Source organism: Nyctereutes procyonoides, unplaced genomic scaffold, assembly GCF_905146905.1.
Source record: "Nyctereutes procyonoides isolate TBG_1078 unplaced genomic scaffold, NYPRO_anot_genome, whole genome shotgun sequence".
Classification (NCBI taxonomy): domain Eukaryota; kingdom Metazoa; phylum Chordata; class Mammalia; order Carnivora; family Canidae; genus Nyctereutes; species Nyctereutes procyonoides.
This window is the reverse complement of record NW_026575046.1, coordinates 4,329,037-4,348,534: the sequence shown is the minus strand read 5'-3', so window position 1 is coordinate 4,348,534 and position 19,498 is coordinate 4,329,037.

Here is a 19,498-nt window from a genome sequence, read left to right as displayed (position 1 = left end):
GGCCAAGCCATGGGACTCATCATGCTGGAGGGATAGTTGATTGATGCAGTCCTGAATGTGACTTGTGGTACCTGAGAAGCACTTGGGTTATGACATGTGGGCTCTAATCTCGACATAAGCAGTAACATGAGAGAATGGACAGCACAGTCCGTGTCGGCACCTATTGGTCTCCTACCGACAGGGTGTCCTAAACCTCCAAAATTGTGAATATGACAGGTTTTCATGGTAAGAAAAATTAAGCTTACAGTGGAATTACGTTGGTATTCTGAATGATCGGGGTGGTGCCAATTCCAACACTGAATCTTTAAAAATGAAAGAGGGATTCAGGAGAGAGGTAGGAGTAGCATGAGGTGAGCAGACTCACTTCCTATTGCTGGCTTACAAATGGCCTAAGGGGACCATGAGCCCCAGGACACAGAGGCATCTGGAAGCTGAAAAGGCAAGGTCACGTGTTCTATCCTAGACAAACCCAGATATTAGGACGGCACTGGGGAAGGTGCAATGTGGGGTGGGGATGACAAACAGACCAGGTAATATGTAGGGGAAATATGGGAGCATAAGAAAGAAATCAATATTGAGATAGAAATAATAGATAATCAATATATAGAAAATGTGCAGATGAATACATGATAGCTCAAAGATGACCAATGAAAGAAGGAATATAGTATTACCAGATTTCACCTTCTATGGAGTGATATTTACGTTGACATGATCAAGTACATATTGAATGTTTAAGTAGCATACGCGTTTTCTGATAATTAGAGGACAGGGGAGAGATGGTGATAAAGTGTGAAGGAACTCAATCCCTAGGTGTAGGAGTGTCCTATTGCTGCTTGCAACCGACCACAAACTCAGTGACTGTGAAGACAAAACACAACAGAACAGCCCACATAACACACCAAAAAGACCGCGTACTTGCTGTTACCGTTCTGTAGGTCAGACGTCCCCATGGCCCCAGCGGGTCCCCTTACTTTAAACTTTACAAGACTGAAAATGAAGTGTTGGCAGGCCTTCATACCTTTCTAGAAGCTTTGAGGAGGAACTAGCTCCCACGTTTATCCAGGTTGTTGGCCAAATGCAAATCTGTGTGGGGTTGTAAGGCCTTAGGTATCTGTTTTCTGGATGGCTCCTGGTTGGGGGGTTGACCTCAGCTCCTACTGGCCCCTCTCCAGTGGCACGCAGTATTTCTATGACCAGTCCCTCTGTCAGCCTGCAGACTGTGGTATCACTGCCTACATTTGTTTCCTAGTGTCCTGATGGCAAATACTACAAATTTAGCAGTTTACGAAACCCTACCGGCTTATAATTTGACGTCTCTATGGGTTAGAAGCATGGGTATCACTGTGCTAAACTCAAGACATCAGCTACGATGTAGTGCCTCAGAGCAGCTCTAGGATAGAACACGTGGCCTTGCCTTTTCCAGCTTCCAGATGCCTCTGTGCTCCTGGGCTCATGGTCCCCTTAGGCCATTTGTAAAGCCAGCAATAGAAGTAGAGTCCTGCTCACCTCATGCTACTCCTACCCTCTCTCCTGAATCCCTCTTTCATTTTTAAAGATTCAGTGATGGCATTGGCACCACCCCGATCATTCAGAATACCAACGTAATTCCACCTGTAAGCTTAATTTTTCTTACCATGAAACCTTTCATATTCACCAATTATGGAGGATTAGGACACCCATGTCTGTAGGAGACCACATATGCTGCCGACCACGGCCCCTGTGCAGTCCATTCCTCTCTGTTACTGCTTTCATGTCGAGATTAGAGCCCAACATGTCATAACCCAAGTGCTTCTCAGGTACCACAAGTCACATTCAGGACCTGCATCAATCAACTATCCCTCCAGCATGCTGAGTCCCCAGGCTTGGCCTCCTCATGTGACCCTACTGGCCCATGCCAATTCTACATTGACATCCATCCTACACTCATCTTGAGGGAAGTGTCCTCAATCCTCCATAACCTCCCAGTATTTCTCATTATATGGTCAACATAGGTTAGAATCATCACAGTGTAAACAAACCCAGAATCCCAATGGCTTGACACAATAAAAGTTTATTTCTTGCCCATAAAAAGCCCTGAAATTCCTATAATATTCTAGAGCCGAAGTCACCTAAGTGCTAACTCAAAGTTATCTGCGTGATAACTCAATTTTCCAGGTTAATGAAGATCTATGATCTGGTGATTGCGGATTCACATTTTCGAACATGTGGTTTTCCCAGGGAACAGGGGAAGAGAGAGTAGGAGGATGCAAGTGTGCACTAAATGCTTCAGCCGAGATGTGACACATGTCACTCGTGTCCACCGGCCACTGGCTAGAGGGAAGCAACCCCTACTTTTGGTAGAGAGAGTAGAAAATTTGAATCTTCCCAGATTCAGGCCAAAAGAGGAGAATGGGAACATGAGTATTAGAATGTTCCACATTCTAATGAGCTCCAAGCTCATTTCCAGAGCTGTGCATGGCTTGGCAGAGCACACAATCACTGTTGAGAACTTCTGAGACCCAATTTAGAGGTGAAACATTATTCTTAGAATGTATGTCTTAGTAAATCTAGTATTGTCACCAAACTATCGTCATGCTGTCAGTCTCCCGCTGACAGGGCAGTCGTAAGGTCACAGCTGCTGGTTTTATGTCAACTTCACCTCCATGGCCTCATTCTGCTAACCACTGGGGTAACAGAGTAGAGAATTATCCATTATCCACGGCGTGACACGAGTTTGCATTCAGTCCAACATCTCTTCAGAGGTTCACCACGCAATGTTGCGCTGCTTAAAAATCCCTTCCAACTTCCCTGCCCTCATATGGACCCCAGTTGCTACTTATGAAATCTTGACATGCCTCTCTGAAAATGTGAAAACTGAGACATTTTTCCCATCTTATTGTATATTCAAGTGTCTATGTTGACACCCCCACTGCTATTCTGATTTAAGATCATTTTCGTTTAAGCTGAGTATCCACGACCTGATCTAAAGCAAAGCACATGTAGTATTTCAGTTTACTTGGTTCAAGAGTCCAGGCGTGGCCTTGCTTGTCCTCTGATCAGGGCCCCCCGGGGACACACCAACACGTTGATCTGGCTGCCTTCCCGATTTAGAGACCTCGGTGAGGAAGGGTGCACGTGGAAGCACATGCAAGTTGGTGGAAGAATGAACTTCATTGAGGCTCTAGAACCCATGGCAGCTTATTCTTCTAGGTCAGTAGGAAAGGGGTCTCTGAACTCAAGGATGACACACAACCACTTTTAGAGGGATTCCAATTTATGGAGCCAGGACAGTACTTATGCCTAATTTAAAGGGGATTGATTTGGGGAAACAACTTAATCAAAGGTTCGACATTCATCACTTTTGCCATATGATGTAACTCCCCTAGGGAGTGGGAATCTCAAGGCCATCCTAGAATTTGGCCTTCCACATAGTCCTGTTTTTGTCTTCAACTATGGAAGAGTTTTCGAACTTTTATTTTTTCCACCACTCTAAAATTTCAGGAAGCTGCGTTACTCATCACGAATTGTGTGATGTTTATGGCAAACCCTTTCAACCAAAAAACTCTAACAATTTCTTTATATATTTTCTCTGATAACTTCCTTGTCTCTAATCTTTTTCTTTATTTTCTTTTTGGTTTCTCATATTGCCTCTTTTCCCCCTTAATAACCTAATATACTCATTTATTTTTAGTATCTACTATATGATATTCTGAATTTCCAAAAATGCTTATTTCCATCTGAATATTTCTATTTTCTAGTATCCTTCATCTTATTTAAGGTGAAATACCACTTCACATAATCATTTACTTAGTATTTGTAGTTTTTTTTCTCTATCCTATTAAAAATTTGACATCTCTGATATTTTTTTTCAGAGGATTTCTTTAAATGCTTGATTTTGCTTAGCAGCAAATTAGCAATCCACAAAGAAACACAAAATAATTGAGAGCTTGATGTTTCAGATGAGCTTGTTGAATATTGGGCCTCACCATAAAATGAAAACCCCATTACCTGGCTTTTTAAATTTATTCATGAGAGACACAGAGAGAGGTAGAGACACAGGCAGAGGGAGAAGCAAGCTCCCTGTGGGGAGCCCGATGCGGGACTTGATCCCAAGACCCTGGGATGAGGACCTGAGCCAAAGGTAGATGCTCAGCCACTGAGCCACCCAAGCGCCCTCATTGGATCACTTCCCATTACATGCTTTATCTTAGTTCCATATACTTTAATTTTTAATAATCTCTCTGATTTCACCTCCTGCCTCATCTCTCTTGCTCCTACCAAGAGAGTTCTGTGCTTTTAAGGACTCATGTGATTATATCCTGCCCATTCATAATAATCTACCCCCCCCACCACCACCCCTTTTAACATCCATACCTTAATTTAATCTGCAAAGTTTCTTTTGCCTTGTCTGTAACAGGTTTATAAGTTTTAAAGATTCAAGTCAGGGCATCTTAGGAGGCCACTAGTCTACCTAGCATAGGGTTGTTCAGCATCTCCAGAATCTATCCTTCTTATCTCCTCTCTGTGTTGGGTAAGCTTGGCTCCCAATATTGGTGATTTGTTGAGAAAAAAGAGCTTCAGGGCAGCCTGGGTGGCTCAGCAGTTTAGTGCCTGTCTTCAGTGTAGGGTGTGATCCTGGAGACCCAGGATCGAGTCCAGCGTCGGGCCCCCTGCATGGAGGCTGCTTCTCCCTCTGCCTGTGTCTCTGCCTCTCTCTCTCTCTCTCACTCTTACTCTCACTCTCTGTCTCTCATGAATAAATAAATAAAATCTTAAAAAAAAGAGCTTCTGAATTTTAATTCATCTCCTTACTCTTCAGTTGAATGTCTAACCCACATTCAACTTTGCCTGCTATCTCTGAATTCACACAATGCCTGAGCCAATGTTTCTGACGTGTAGCTCTTGGTGTGTCTGCAAGAGAGTGTAGCTGTTGACCTGGCTGTTCAGTATTGGACCCTAGATACCAACGACTAGCTGCTTCCTAGATAAGCTTTCCAAACACTCCTCTGTTGTCAGCCACCTTAGCATCCTACTTGTGGCACATGTGGTGCCTTGAATCCCTGAGACTTTTCAGAATTTGAATTTTACATGCACACACACATTCACATATACACACTCATCCAGGCAAAGAACTTTCTATGCTCTGCCAAATTATTTAAACTTCTTTATCTTCCACTCAGTTTCTAAAACATTGTTGTGATCTATTGTTCTCTGTTGTATCTTTTCCTATGCACCTTGTCCTTACCAGTTAATGTAGTCTTGTTTTATATACCTCTTTTTTTTTTTAAGAAGAGTTAGGAGAAAATAACTATAACTAAATGTGTTCATGTGTTCAGTTTAACTGAAAGTGCTCATTTGATTTTAAATTTTCTTGATTTATTTCCATCAAATGAGATAGCTTGTCTCACAAATTTGAATTAAGTAATAGCTCTATTTTTTTTAATTTCCTTTTTTAAAAAAAATATTTATTTATTCATGAGAGACAGAGAGAGCGTGCGAGAGAGGCAGAGACACAGGCAGAGGGAGAAGCAGGCTCCATACAAGGAGCCTGATGTGGGACTCGATCCTGGGACTCCAGGATTACACCCTGGGCTGAAGGCATGTGCTACACCACCGAGCCACCCAGGGATCCCATAATTTCCTTTTTTTTAAACTAAATGATTGTTTATAAGCCTTTTCATTTATCTTCCCCCTGAAAATAAAAGGTCTGTGAATATATGAACCTATGCATATGTTTGCTCTGTTTTTTTCTAATGTTATTGTGTGAGGATGGATGAGTAAAGACTGCTGCTTACTCCCTCCTTGAATTGTATTGAGGTCGCCTTTGTAACACTGAGTTTTTTTAACTACGTCTTTGAAGTCGTATTTTATTATCATTGTTATTACTATTTTATGTGTTGATTTCAAAATATACATCTTTAGCTCCTATCACCCCTCTTTGTTTTCTTATATCAGCTTCACCATGATTCCATCCTATGCTGTTTTGTTCTGGACCTGCTATATTTCTGTTTTCTCACTGGCGTCTTATGCTTTGGCAGTTGTTACTCACATGCTCTTACATATTTCATTGCTTTCTCCAGCTATCAGTAGATAATATTATGAAATTGCAAGTTTAGTTCAATATTAGGGATCCATTAACACAAATCATCATACTCAGAAAGAGAAAAATCACCTCATCTCCACAGAGGGACAGTGGATATTCCATAACATGATAAAATGTGATTTCAGCACTAGAATCCTAATTCTACTCAAAGTAGATTTTGATAGAGAATTTTCTGATGACCTGCATGTAGGTATTTATTCTTAATTCACCCTTGTGGTTAAAAGTAATATTCTATTTATGAAACTCTCTTGTTCAATAATTTTTAAAATTTTAAATGACTTCCTACATCCAGGCTTACTGCTATAATGTTGGATACACAACTAACTTTTTTTTCTTTGTGGATGATCAGTTCTTCTCCTGATAAATTTATTTTGTCACTGATGTTCATAATCTTGTAAAATGCCTATATCCATGCATTATTTTTTATCTCATGTACAATGGAACTACCTATTATTCATTGTAGTTTGTGATAATATATTTCTTAAATTCTATAAAATTCCTGGTTATTATTCTATTACCTTTATTTTTCTTTCATTTGGGGCTATTTTATAGGAAAAATAATATTTCTACCTATATCCTTTCCATTACTTATTCTTTATATTATTTTTTATCTCTGCCTTTGTTCTTGATGCCCTTTTTTTCCCTTTCTAGAACAATTAATTGTATTTCTATCTTTGTTTATATTCAGTCTGATTATGTATCATATCTATCTATCTATCTATCTATCATCTATCTATCTATCTATCTATCTATCTATCTATCTATCATTTATCTAAATATTCCTGGGGTTATACTGAAAATTGGCACCCAAGGTGTGCTACTCTGGATGAGATTATGAAGAAAGAAGTATAATGTCTTCCTGGTAGATACCAAGCTACTGTTTTGTTTGTTTGTTTGTTTGTTTATTTATTTATTTATTTATTTATTTATTTATTTATTTATTTATTATTTTTTACCAAGTTATTGTTTAATAAGTTTCTACTGATCATCTCTTAAATCGAACCCTCCCAAATCCAGTGTCCTTTATTTCACTTTTCAGATTTATTTTACTCAGTAGTACTCATTATCATATAATATACATGTTATATTCATTTATTATATTTCATTGTGCATGTCTTCCAAATAGACTGTAGGATTCATGAGGAGAGGGTATTTGTTTCCCACTATTTTATTCCCAGCCCTTAGATTGTTGGTTGGCATATAGTAGGCACTCAAGAAAAGTGTGTTGGTTTTAATTCTTAGATAAATGGGTTTACTATATGTAAGCAAATTAACCACTTAGTTTTATAAGGATAACATTATAATGAATTTCAAGAATATTTACTGTGTAATATTTAAGGCAGCTCATGGTCAGGACTACAGCATTGTTATAACATTTTTCTCGCATATGTTTTCTCTTCTTAAATGAAAAGGGACACACTGACTTACATCAATAGATGTAATTTTTACCTGCCAAAAGTGGTGTATGGTATGTTTTCAAAATCATATATTAACACTAAAAAAAAAACTCTCAAATCCACCCACATATATTTTTTAAATAAATTTCTTTCTTATCATTGCCATATAACATTTAGATTAGACAATGAATCTACATTCATACTTAATTTTCTCCAGCCCAACCATTCCTCTAAATTTGAGGCTTTTCCATAGAATCTTTTTTTGTTTGTTTTATCTTCACTGCATGGCAGGAATTTTATCATGGAATGAGGTGAAGCACAAAAAACCTGAAATGGACATTATGGTTGCTTGGATATAAATGCTTATAAAAAATTAAGTAGTCTAAAATTATGGCTTAAGCATATTCTGAAGTATTTAATTCGTCTGAGGAAGGCATTAAAAATGAATAAAACTGGCACATGCATGCTTACTGTAGCTTTGAGTATTGATGCTATTCAGGACTTCTTGAACTTATATCATTTAGCTCTTTCATTAGTAGAGAAATATTTTAAACAAACAGAAATATGCATTCTTAGAATAATCTCACAAACATCTATTGCTTAACACATGTTAAAAATTTATCAGACTTACTTCATTTTGTTACTTTTAGCAATAAATCATGATGGATAGTGTCAAAATCTTTTTGTATTTCTCTGTTGTTCTTTGTCCTCAGAAGATAAGTGATATTCTGAAGTGCGCACAACTTCTCAATGTCCGATGTTTTAAAATAGAATTTATGTAAAAACATTTTCTGTGTTTCAAAAAAGATACCTATGGCACCGTATGCATTGTTCTGGAAAAAAAATTACCCCTTAATATAGGTAATGAGATGTTAATAAGTTTTAGAGTAAACCTCAGTGTGTCTTTCTCTATTTGTAGTACCTTTTGTGATGCATGCAGAAGGGGATTGCCTGGAGTTAATTTATCCTGGGCTTTCCAGGTATCTCTGGATATTTTCCCCTGACAGGCAGGAAGTGCCTAATGTTCAGTTGCCCTTAAGCTTCTAAGTGATGGACAAAAGAGATTCATAAGCAATTCATATGGACAGTGCCCCAAATCTAGACTGTCCTGACCATAGCAGCAGTTCATTGCTTCCTTCTTTAAAAGATGCCTCTTGTGCTAAAGTAAGGAGATTGAAAAGTGGGAGGTATTCCATCTCAGAACAAAGTTCCCTGGTCTCCATAAGCCACTTTGGAGATGAAAGAAGGATGGGGAAACCATGATTTTCCTTCTTTTGTTGACCCTGGACTCTTGATTTCCCCCAATAAAGCCTGTTCTTTAATTTATGCCATGTGATGATATGAAACTCATTCCTAGCTATATTGTATAACAGCTAACTTTTTATTCCAAAAAGTGATTTTCCTAGCATGTTTACTAATAACCAGATGGAGAAAATTCTACTTTCAGGATCAGTAAGTACATCAGAGGTAGAAGACATTCCTCATGGGAGAAACGATAACCTCCTAGGAGAATTGATGATTAGGGTCAACTGGGGATAAAATGAAAAGAGATAGCAAGGAACATGGGCAGATACTCGGGAGAGATGGTAACTGGGAAGCCATGATGTCAGTGAGACATCACAGGATTCCTGAGAAGGTGATGTGTTCAATTCTAGGAGCAGCTGCTATAGGTGTAGTTGTACCACAGAACCCCCAGCAGTTGCCCATGACATTGCTTTGTTGCTGTTACTGGAAAGTACCAATTTCTTCCCTTCCCATTGGCTATTGAATTAATTCATTCTTCTCCTAGCCATTCCATGGCATGCTCTTTCACAAACACTATATTTCATCTCAAATGTCATATCTTTAGAGAAACTTTCTCTGACCCCTTGTCTAGAATGGCCTCTCCATTACTGATCAGTTGATCCTGTTTGTTTATTTCAAATAACTCATTAAAATCTATGATTATTTAAATTATCTATGATTAATCAATTCATTCATTCATTCATTCATTCATTCATGTATTATGTTCCCACTGGACTTTCATTCCCTCTTCATTGTTATTATTATTACAATCATGGCAATATCCAAAGACTACCCAGTGAGCTTTCAATCCTATTCCAGCCTGCAATACCTTTTTTTGCAGAAAATACTGAGAAAGCTCTTCTAATTATCTTAATATAACATTATGGATAATACAACTTATGGACAACTTTAAAAATTCAATATTCAGTACATAAATTATAATATGAAAAGGAAGATAAACAATTATCAATAAATCGTACATTATAACATGTAAATACATTACATTTTTCACAATAAACTACAACAGACATGTAGCATAAGATATAATAAAGTAATGAGATTTCTGCACTCAGTAACAAGTCACCAGGATTGTGATCCAAGTATATTGCATTGAAGGCTTGAATATTATGGTAGCACTATGGTAAATAATTTTTGGTAAAAAAAAAAATCAGATAATAATTAGTCCTTAATTACTTAGGTAATTACAGTTCTGAAGTCTATACCTTGGTGGAATTTTTTCTGTACCCCTATATCTTCTCTCCCCTGGGGAATTTATAAATCATTTCAATACCGTGGAAGGCTCCTTCATGACTTCATACCACTCTCAATATAACCAGTTTTGATTCTTAGCACTATAGATTAGTCATGCATGTAGCCTTTTTATATAGCGTATTTGTTCAACATAATGTGAATTCTTTCTGTTGTCTTGAGTAGCTGTGTTATTTTTCCTTTTTATTGCTATATCATGTTCTACTGGATGAATTTATCACAATATATTCATTCATTGATGGATATTTTGAGTTGTTTCCAGTTTTTGGCTCTTAAACATATTGTTGCTATGATTGCTTTTGTATATCTTTTGGTAGACATCAACAGTCATCTATCTTATTTGAATAAAAAATTTCTGGTTCCTAGAGCATAAATATTTAACTTTAGAAGATACTGCCAAAATGTTTTCCAAAATGTCTGTGCCAATTTATATTCCAAGCAATGTAACAAATTCTGTTTATTCAACATTCTGGTTAATATTGGATATTATCTGATTTTGACTGTAGCCATTCTGCTGAAGTGTACTAGCATCTTACTGGATTTTAATTCACTTTGAAGTACCATTTTCCAGCCAAAAGCTTTCCTTTTCCACTTTCTTAATATTATCACTTGATAAATAAAAGTTAATTTGAAAAAAGAAGGCTAGTTGCCTATATTTTTAAATGTTAATGGCTTATCCTTTTTCTTGAAAAAAAAAATAGAATTATTTGTCTATGCTAAGGTCATGAAGATACTTTCATACATTTTCATATAGAAATATTACTATTTTATATTTCATATTTATGGTTCTATTCCATCATAACTTAATAATTCTGTACTGTGAGATGTAGGGGTCAAATTTCATTTTGTATGTGAGTTTATAGATATTGATATAAACTCTTTTTTAAATTTAATTTCTTTGAGAGAGAGAGAGAGAAAATGTGACAGGGGGAGGGGCACAGGGAGAGGGAGAGAGAAAGAATCCTTAGATACTCCCACTGAGTGTGGCGCCCAACATGGGGCGCAATCCCAGGATCCTTAGATCACCATCTAAACTGAAATCAGGAGCTGGCTACTTAAACATATGAGCCATCTAGTCACCCCTGATATAAACTCTTTAATGTAAAGACTTCTTAAAGTGCAGACTCTGCATTCTGTTGTTGGTCTATCCTTGAGCAAGTACTATTCTCTCAGTTGGATACCTTTTAAGAATATAGAACATGGACAACTGAGTGGCTCGGTTGGTTAAACATGGGACTCTTGGTTTTAGCTCAGATCATGATCTCGTGGGTCATGAGATCAAGCCCTTCATATAGTGCCAAACTCAGCAGAGAGTCTGCTTGAAGATCTGTCCCTCTTCTCCTCCCCCGACTCATGCTCTCTTTAATCTCTCTCTCTAAAATAAATAAATAAATCCTTTAAAAATTTCAGAAAAAAAGACATAACTTACATGTGAACAATTCAGAATAAAAATGAATGGTAAAATTGCATTAATCAAAAGAATACAGAAAGAAGATGAAAAATGACAGTTACAGATGGCACATATAGGAAACAAAATGTATGGAAATCAATTTAAATTCAACCCCATTAATAATTATGATAATTTTAAAGGCAGACATCGTCAGATTAGATAAAGAAGAACAATTCAACTATAAGGTGCCTACAAGAAACTCATTTTAAAAATTGATGACTTAGGTTAAAAAATAAAGCTAGATGCACTATGAAAATGCCAGTCAAAAGATAGCTGGAATGTTTTATATTGGACAAAGAACTGGACAAGGAAGTTATTTCATAATGATAAAGTCAGGAAGAGAATGGAAACGTAGACCATCAAGAAGATACCAAGCAACAGAGCTTCAAAAAAGCCGTCAAACGAAGAGTGGCTCAGAAAGATAATTAACATGAATTTTCATTGATGGAGCATTCACAAAATCTAGACACTACATTATTTTTATAGTTTTAATTTATTTATTCATTTTGAATAGCATAGCTCATGTTTGGAAAGTGTTTATGTAGACCATGGTACCAACTCTTAACTGAAAGCAGGATTATATTGGAAAGTTTGTTTTCACAACGGACTGATTACAAAGGTGCAGGTGTTATGTAAAGGAACAAAAAGAAATAGGGCGTATATGAGGTAGAAGCTGCTACTGCTCTTGGCTAGAAGAGATGAGGAAGGGAGCAGTTATTGGGGACCAGAGAGAATCATGATCAAATTTCATAGAGAGGAGCAGCAGGATTTGGTTGATGAGTTCAACAAGGTCAAGGTGGGTGACAACTCAAAAAGGGAGCCAGGGAATAAACACCTTAACTTCAGTTTCCATCCTTCCCTCCTTTCCATGGCCTTGTAGTTTCCTCAAAGAGTCTCTCATTCACCAAAACCTACTGGATACCAGAGCACTCAGGAACCTAAATCCGTGTCTCAGGCAGAGGTCAGGGTGAAGGATGAACATAGCCTCTCTTGGGGTAAATGGAATAAGCACAGCCCCAGTGGTCATAAAGTAACAGAAGACGGTTTACAAATTGATTCCAAACCTTGTATTACGGGTTAAATGATCTCTCCTAATTTATATGTTCAAGCCTTAGCCCCACAAATATCTCAGGACATGACCTTATTTGTAAATGGGATAATTGCAGACATAATCAGTTAAGATGAGGTGATAGAGGAGTGAAGTGGGCTAATAATTCTGAGCAACATCCTTCACAGAAAGGACACTTGGGCACAGAGTCATGTAAATAGGGAGAATGGCGTGTAAAAGGTTGGAGTGATGTGGGGCACCTAGATGGCCCAGTGGTTGGGCATGTGCTTTGGCTCAGGTCATGATCTTGAGGTCCTGGGATCAAGTCCCGCCTTGGGCTCCCCACACAGAGCCTTCTTCTCCTCTGCCTGTGTCTCTACCTCTCTGTGTGTCTGTCATGAAGAGATAAATAGATTTTTTTTTTAATATTGAAGTAATGCAGAGAGAAGCCAAGGAACTACCTAAACTACCTGGAACCGATTCTTCCCAAATCTTAACAAGGAGGAAAGCCCTTCTAGGACTTTGAACTTGAACAAGATTTTAAAATGTCCCATCCTGTCCTCCATCAGTAGTATATCTGGTATAGCATAGACACATGTGATACTTGGGATACACAGTGTTGTGCCATCGCATTTGAGAGCCTTTATTCACTAAGCCTGAGCTGGAGGGATATTGAAACATGTGGCTGTTGGGATATGGTGATGATTAGTGTGTGTTGACGTGGCTAGGCTGCAGCACGCAGTTATTTAATCAAACACTAAGTGTTGCTGCAAAGATATGTCATAACATGTGGTTGACTATTATGATCAATTAATTTCAGATAAGGAAATCAGACTCAGTCGTGTGGGGTCCCGGGGCTCATCCAATCAGTTGAAAGGGTCAAGAGCAAAAACTGAGATTAACTAGTGAGGAAAATTTTCTCAAAACTGCAGTATCAAACTTAACTGACTTTCAGCTGGCGTGCCCTGCAGATTTTGGGCTTGCTAGCCCCCCAAATAATTTGAGCCAATTCCAGTAGGTAAATAGATTGAAACCTAGACAGAAGTGTAGAAAGAGACAGGTACATAGACATAGACATATTTTGACTTTTTTTTTCTATTTTTCTGAGAATCCTGACTCATTTAGATGCTTCCCACTCCTTTTGAGAACACAGGCTCATCTCTACTCTTTTTTTTTTCTTGAAACTTGATTTATTTTCATATGAATAAGCTGCTATGACAGTTTACTGATTTTATTTTGCATTCCTTATAATATCAGTGTCTTTTTCTTTTATAATCTTAGCAATCTACTTTATTTTTATAACCATTGGAATCTCATTCTCCTCTCTGTTTCTGTTTCTCTCTCTCTCTCTCACACACACACACACACACACACACACACACACACACACACATGCACACATGCACACACACTTGGCAATCACAAGGGCTCACAACCATCCTGGTCTTCTTCTTTTCCCCTTACTTCTCAGCATCAGCCCTTAACAGTGGGGGCATGAGAAGGGGCAGTAAATGACGCTGGGTATTTTCTGTAACACATTCTATTAAAAAGGGTAGGGAAGGGACTCAGAAGTTAGGAAAATATGATTTCTAATTTTTAAGAAGAACATAGAATTGGGTCACAGTAGTTTCCTCAGCTTCTTCTAAAGGTACTTTTATATGAAATTCAAGATAATCCCACAAGTATTCAGTGTCCAATAATGGATCAGAACCTAGCTTGGGGCTGTAGGTGGGCAGTCATGGAAAGGCACTCTGTGGGGACATCTGGGTGGCAAAGTCAGTTAAACTCCAACCCTTGATTTTGGCTCGTGTCATGGTCACAGGGTCCAGGGATCCATCGAGTTCCCGGTCAATTCCATGCTTATTGGAGAGTCTACTTGGGATTTTCTCTCTCTTCTCCTCCACCACTCACACTTTCTGTCTTCAATAAATAAATAAATAAATAAATAAATAAATAAATAAATAAATCTATCTATCTATCTTTGAAAAAATGCTCTATGAAGGAATGCCATTTTAACTGAAGTAGGACAGTAGTATGATCATATCTTAATACTTATGACAATGGTAAAATTCTTACAATATGCTAGAAGTCACATTGGCAATAAATGTGACTACTCTGACCTCTCCTAGTCACCAGAAGCCCAGATCCCTGACTACCAATTTAAAGACATTTATGACATAAACTCTTGAAACAATCCTTGATTACTTTTTATCTAACATAAAACAATGTTTATTTCCAATAAATATTTAATATTGATATTTTACTTAATGTTTTAACTAAACTGAATGTAAAAATCTTACTACATTCCAAATTTGAGTACAAATACCTCCATGCATCTATTATTTGGAGTATCACAGATCCTTGGAAAGTAAAATAATCAAAAAGTGGAAAAATTGATGTGAAAAAATCCTAATTAAAACTACATATAGGGCAGCCTGGGTGGCTCAGTGGTTTAGTGCTGCCTTCACCCCAGGGCGTGTTCCTGGAGACCCAGGATCGAGTCCCACATCGGGCTCCCTGCATGGAGCTTGCTTCTCCCTCTGCCTGTGTCTCTGCCTCTCTCTCTCTCTCTCTCTCTCTCTCTCTCTGTCTCTCATGAACAAATAAATAAAATCTGAAAAAAAAAACCCTACATATATATCAGCTATGACTCCCCACTCCCTTTTCCAGTTTAGGAGTTAGACAAGCAAAATGGTTCAACAATTGTGGTTCAAATTTCTAGTGAGCAATTTTATATATCTCTCAATTTCCATTATTCTTCTTAGTAAAAAAAAATGGCCCTCAAGCCTGAGCAATTCTAACTTGTGGGCAGAAAACGTCTTCTGAGAACCATAAACCTCCTAGTGACCCCAATCTCATTTATTTACCGGGTTTCTTATTTCCTTCATATTTCCTTTATATTAAAATTGTTACATTTGTTGAACATGTCCCCAGAGTGTCTGGGAGGATAAGCATTCATCATGATGGATAATCTTAGCCCACAAACTTTAAGTACAAAGTGACAGAAATTTATGGCTTCCTCCAGAATTAATTCACAAACTACTCACTTTTTCCCCCTAAAAATCTCTTCAAGGTTTACGTATTGGGTATAGGCAGGTGTATACATCCACTACTCTCTCTTTCTACAATCCACATGTTTTATCAACTATGTCTGTAGTTTTAAAACTGTTGACAAGGATATTTCTACTTTTTAATTCTCTTCCTGTTTTTCTCTCTTCCAATAAGGTACTTACTTAAAATCAATATACGATAAAGGAGGAAAGACGATCCATTGGAAGAAAGACAGTCTCTTCAATAAATGGTGCTGGGAAAATTGGACATCCACATGCAGAAGAATGAAACTGGACCACTCTCTTGCACCATACACAAAGATAAACTCAAAATAGATGAAAGATCTAAATGTGAGACAAGATTCCATCAAAATCCCAGAGGAGAACTCAGGCAACACCCTTTTTGAACTTGGCCACAGTAACCGGAGAAGGACAAACAGTGTATGTTCTCATTCATTTGGGGAATATGAATAATAGTGAAAGGGAATATAAGGGAAGGGAGATGAAATGTGTGAGAAATATCAGAAAGGGAGACAGAACATAAAGACTTCTAACTCTGGGAAATGAACTAGGGGTGGTGGAGGGGGAGGAGGGCGGGGGGTGGGGGTGAATGGGTGACGGGCACTGTGGGGTACACTTGACGGGATGAGCACTGGGTGTTATTCTGTATGTTGGTAAATTGAACACCAATAAAAATTAATTTATAAAAAAAAATCATAATTCAGTACATTTCTGCATATATAAATTTCCATATTGATACACACAAATATATCTACATATATATTATATCTATCTATATCTATCTATCATCTATCTATCTATCTATCTATCTATCTATCTATCTATCTATCTATCATCTATCTATCTCAACTCACAGGAATTCCACATTTTATGTCTGTCCCTTGATCTTGAGGCTACGAGAGACTTGCTGCAACATTGTCTCTGTACATCTTTCTCCTTGGGCCCTTTTCTTAGCAGCCCTAAAATATTTCTTCCCTAAATTCACATCGGACTTCTTATTTTCTTTCTAGTTTGATAGACTGCGTTGCTCATATCACTGATACTTTCTCTTCCTGTGATAGTATTGATTTTTCTCTGCTTTACTTTTTTTTTCACTTACATTTCCCAACCACCAGTTTAAACTTCTAGTCTCACTTTTCCCTTTTTATATCTTGAAAGCTTGCAATTTTTTTTCTCCCCATATGTATAATTCAAGGGAAAAAAAAGAACACAGAGTGAACTCTCAAAGGATATTTGAAGAGATTCTTAATAAAATGAATATGATAGCAATGGTACCATCGGCTCTAACTTCTATAAAACTTTGTAACTGTCCATTAGATAGAATCGGCAGCCCCATTATCTATGTCAAAGCTGGATACTTCCTATAGTAGGAAAACCTTCTCACTGCAGAATTACTGTAATCTGCCCCAGAAAGCAAACTAAATTAAGACATCTAAGTAAACATGTCCTTATGGGGAAAGATTATCCACTTTTCTGTACGATAGCTATATGACACTCTCTTTTTTTTTTATATGATGACACAAAGTCAATAAGTATCCCCATAGATATTTAACAATCTCACTAAAGCCTGTGATGTTTCTAAGACCTGTGTCCAATGCTACAAATCAATCTGGTTCAACATCATGATGTTTCTTTTTTCCTTCCCAGAGATAGAAAGACCAGATCAGGAACAGCAGCATGTGTTTAAGTAATTTGACGAAATGAAAACCCGGACCACAAAAAGGGAAATGATACAAGTGAAGACGAGAAATGCACAAAACTCACTGAAAAACATAGAGACCAATCACCAGGTTCTATCCCCTTTGTATAACGTTCCTCCCTGGGAATACTCTGGTCTCATTGCACTGTGCTTCTTAACACCAGAGGCAGCCCCGGCCGTATGCACCTTCACCTCCAGCACCAGGTCACATCCATCTGCTACCTCCACTTTGGGGAGAGAGAAACTCTAAGCAGAGTTCAGGCCACCATGTGGCTCCTACTCTTCTGCTTTGTGGAACACCCCCTGTCTGATTCCCATTTCCATGTTCACTCTCCATTTAAAGTTAGAAGAGTCAAGAGTGTATATAATCCCAGCATAAATAAATTACAAAGCCAATTCCCACCCCCCTTTTTATTACCAGAGCTCAAAAATGGTTTGGGGAAATTGTCATCATGTCCTCTATGTTGAAACTTTTAAGTTTTAACAAGACTTTTGTGATAATCTGCCAATGCGTAGTGTTCTAATCACTTCTACAAGAAGAACCCTGGGAACAGGAAACTCCCTTTTGTTTTCCCTTTTAATTTTGATATAGGCGAAAATCTCTTAGACTTTACTAAAAATGGTGTAGCTCTTGCAGAGGCTTTGATTGTTTTCCTTATTCAGTTGGATCAGATGGCCTTTGACTCTGTGTAGTGGGGGTACTAACTGGGGGAGGTGGGAAGATGTTTATTTTATATTTTATATTTTATAATAATATATAGATTTAAACAGATAAATATATGACATTTTAATATGACATCAGGATTCTTGGTATTCAGAGCCCTGTACTCATTTCCCATCTCAAAATATACCGCAAGCCAGTATACTGTGGTTTATTATGACATATTTTATTGATGTTTATTCCTATAGGATTCTTAGTTGCAGATAATAGAACCAGTCTAACCATTCTAGCAGTTAAGAATTTAGTAAGGGTATTATTTTTGTTACAGGCTGGAGAGGTGAACACTGGACTGGGATTCTATATACTCAGACACTACACATTCAGGGGAGGAAATCGAGATAATTTTATGAAAAACCACATACAGATGCTCTTCTAATGGAAATTCCACCTTACTTTGCTTGGCATCTAAAACAATAGGGAATAGACCCTATTAATAGGGAATAGACCCTAATAGAGCTTCTGCTCTTCCCCCAAAACCAGATGCAGTCCCTACCATGCTTGCGAGCAGATACGGTCAATAAACCAGCTCACCTTGCTCATCTCCACTGTCAAGTCTCATGAAGACATATTTGATTGGCAGATAAAAAGACACATACCAACAAGTTATCCTGAAGGTAAACTTAAAATATGTAGATTTTAACTTTAGTACAGGAAGGGCTATAATACAGACGACCTGGGAAAGAAGTTTGAAAGGGCGGAAAGTGTGACTTCCATAGTAACATGTATCAGCTGTGCTCATCTATACTTTGAGTTTTAAATAAATTTAGTGTGAATCTCCTATCACACAACTCAGAAAAATTCTGTGGCTCCCTAACAATCTAAAAGTTTAAATTCTCTTGGGAAACCTTTATTTTGATATCCTCTTTCCATTAAATATCTCATCTTCATTTCTACCCACAACCTGAGAATTGGCTCTCCCTGAGCTGACTCAAAATTGAATCAGTCTCAATCACGATGCACACCACACATGTTTGTATTTTAAAGATTCTGCTGGTATTTTGGTACATTGTGCGGGGTGGGGGGGAAGGGGTGGGTTGTGAAATTAATGCCAATTACATTTTACTCCTGGCACTTTCACCGTCGATTCCTTTAACCCAGCTCCTCTTCCCATCTGGTCTCTGATGACATGTTGCTCCACCCAAACCCCTATTTCTTTCCTGATGCTCGCCCAGCCACACTTTCAAATCCCCACTATTTTTTTTTTTTACTTATCATCATTTACCTATCTCCTTGGATAACCATAGAAAATTCAAGATAAACTCAGAGAATCTCAACTTTAAAAAATCTATTTCAAAACTTGACAGCTCTCTTCTTGAAAATAATTATGGATCCACATATCTTTATTTTTTTAAAGATTTATTTATTTATTCCTGAGAGATACAGAGAGACAGGCAGAGACACAGGCAGAGGGAGAAGCAGCTCCCTGCAGGGAACCTCATGTGGGACTCGATCCCAGGACCGTTGGATCATTCCCTGA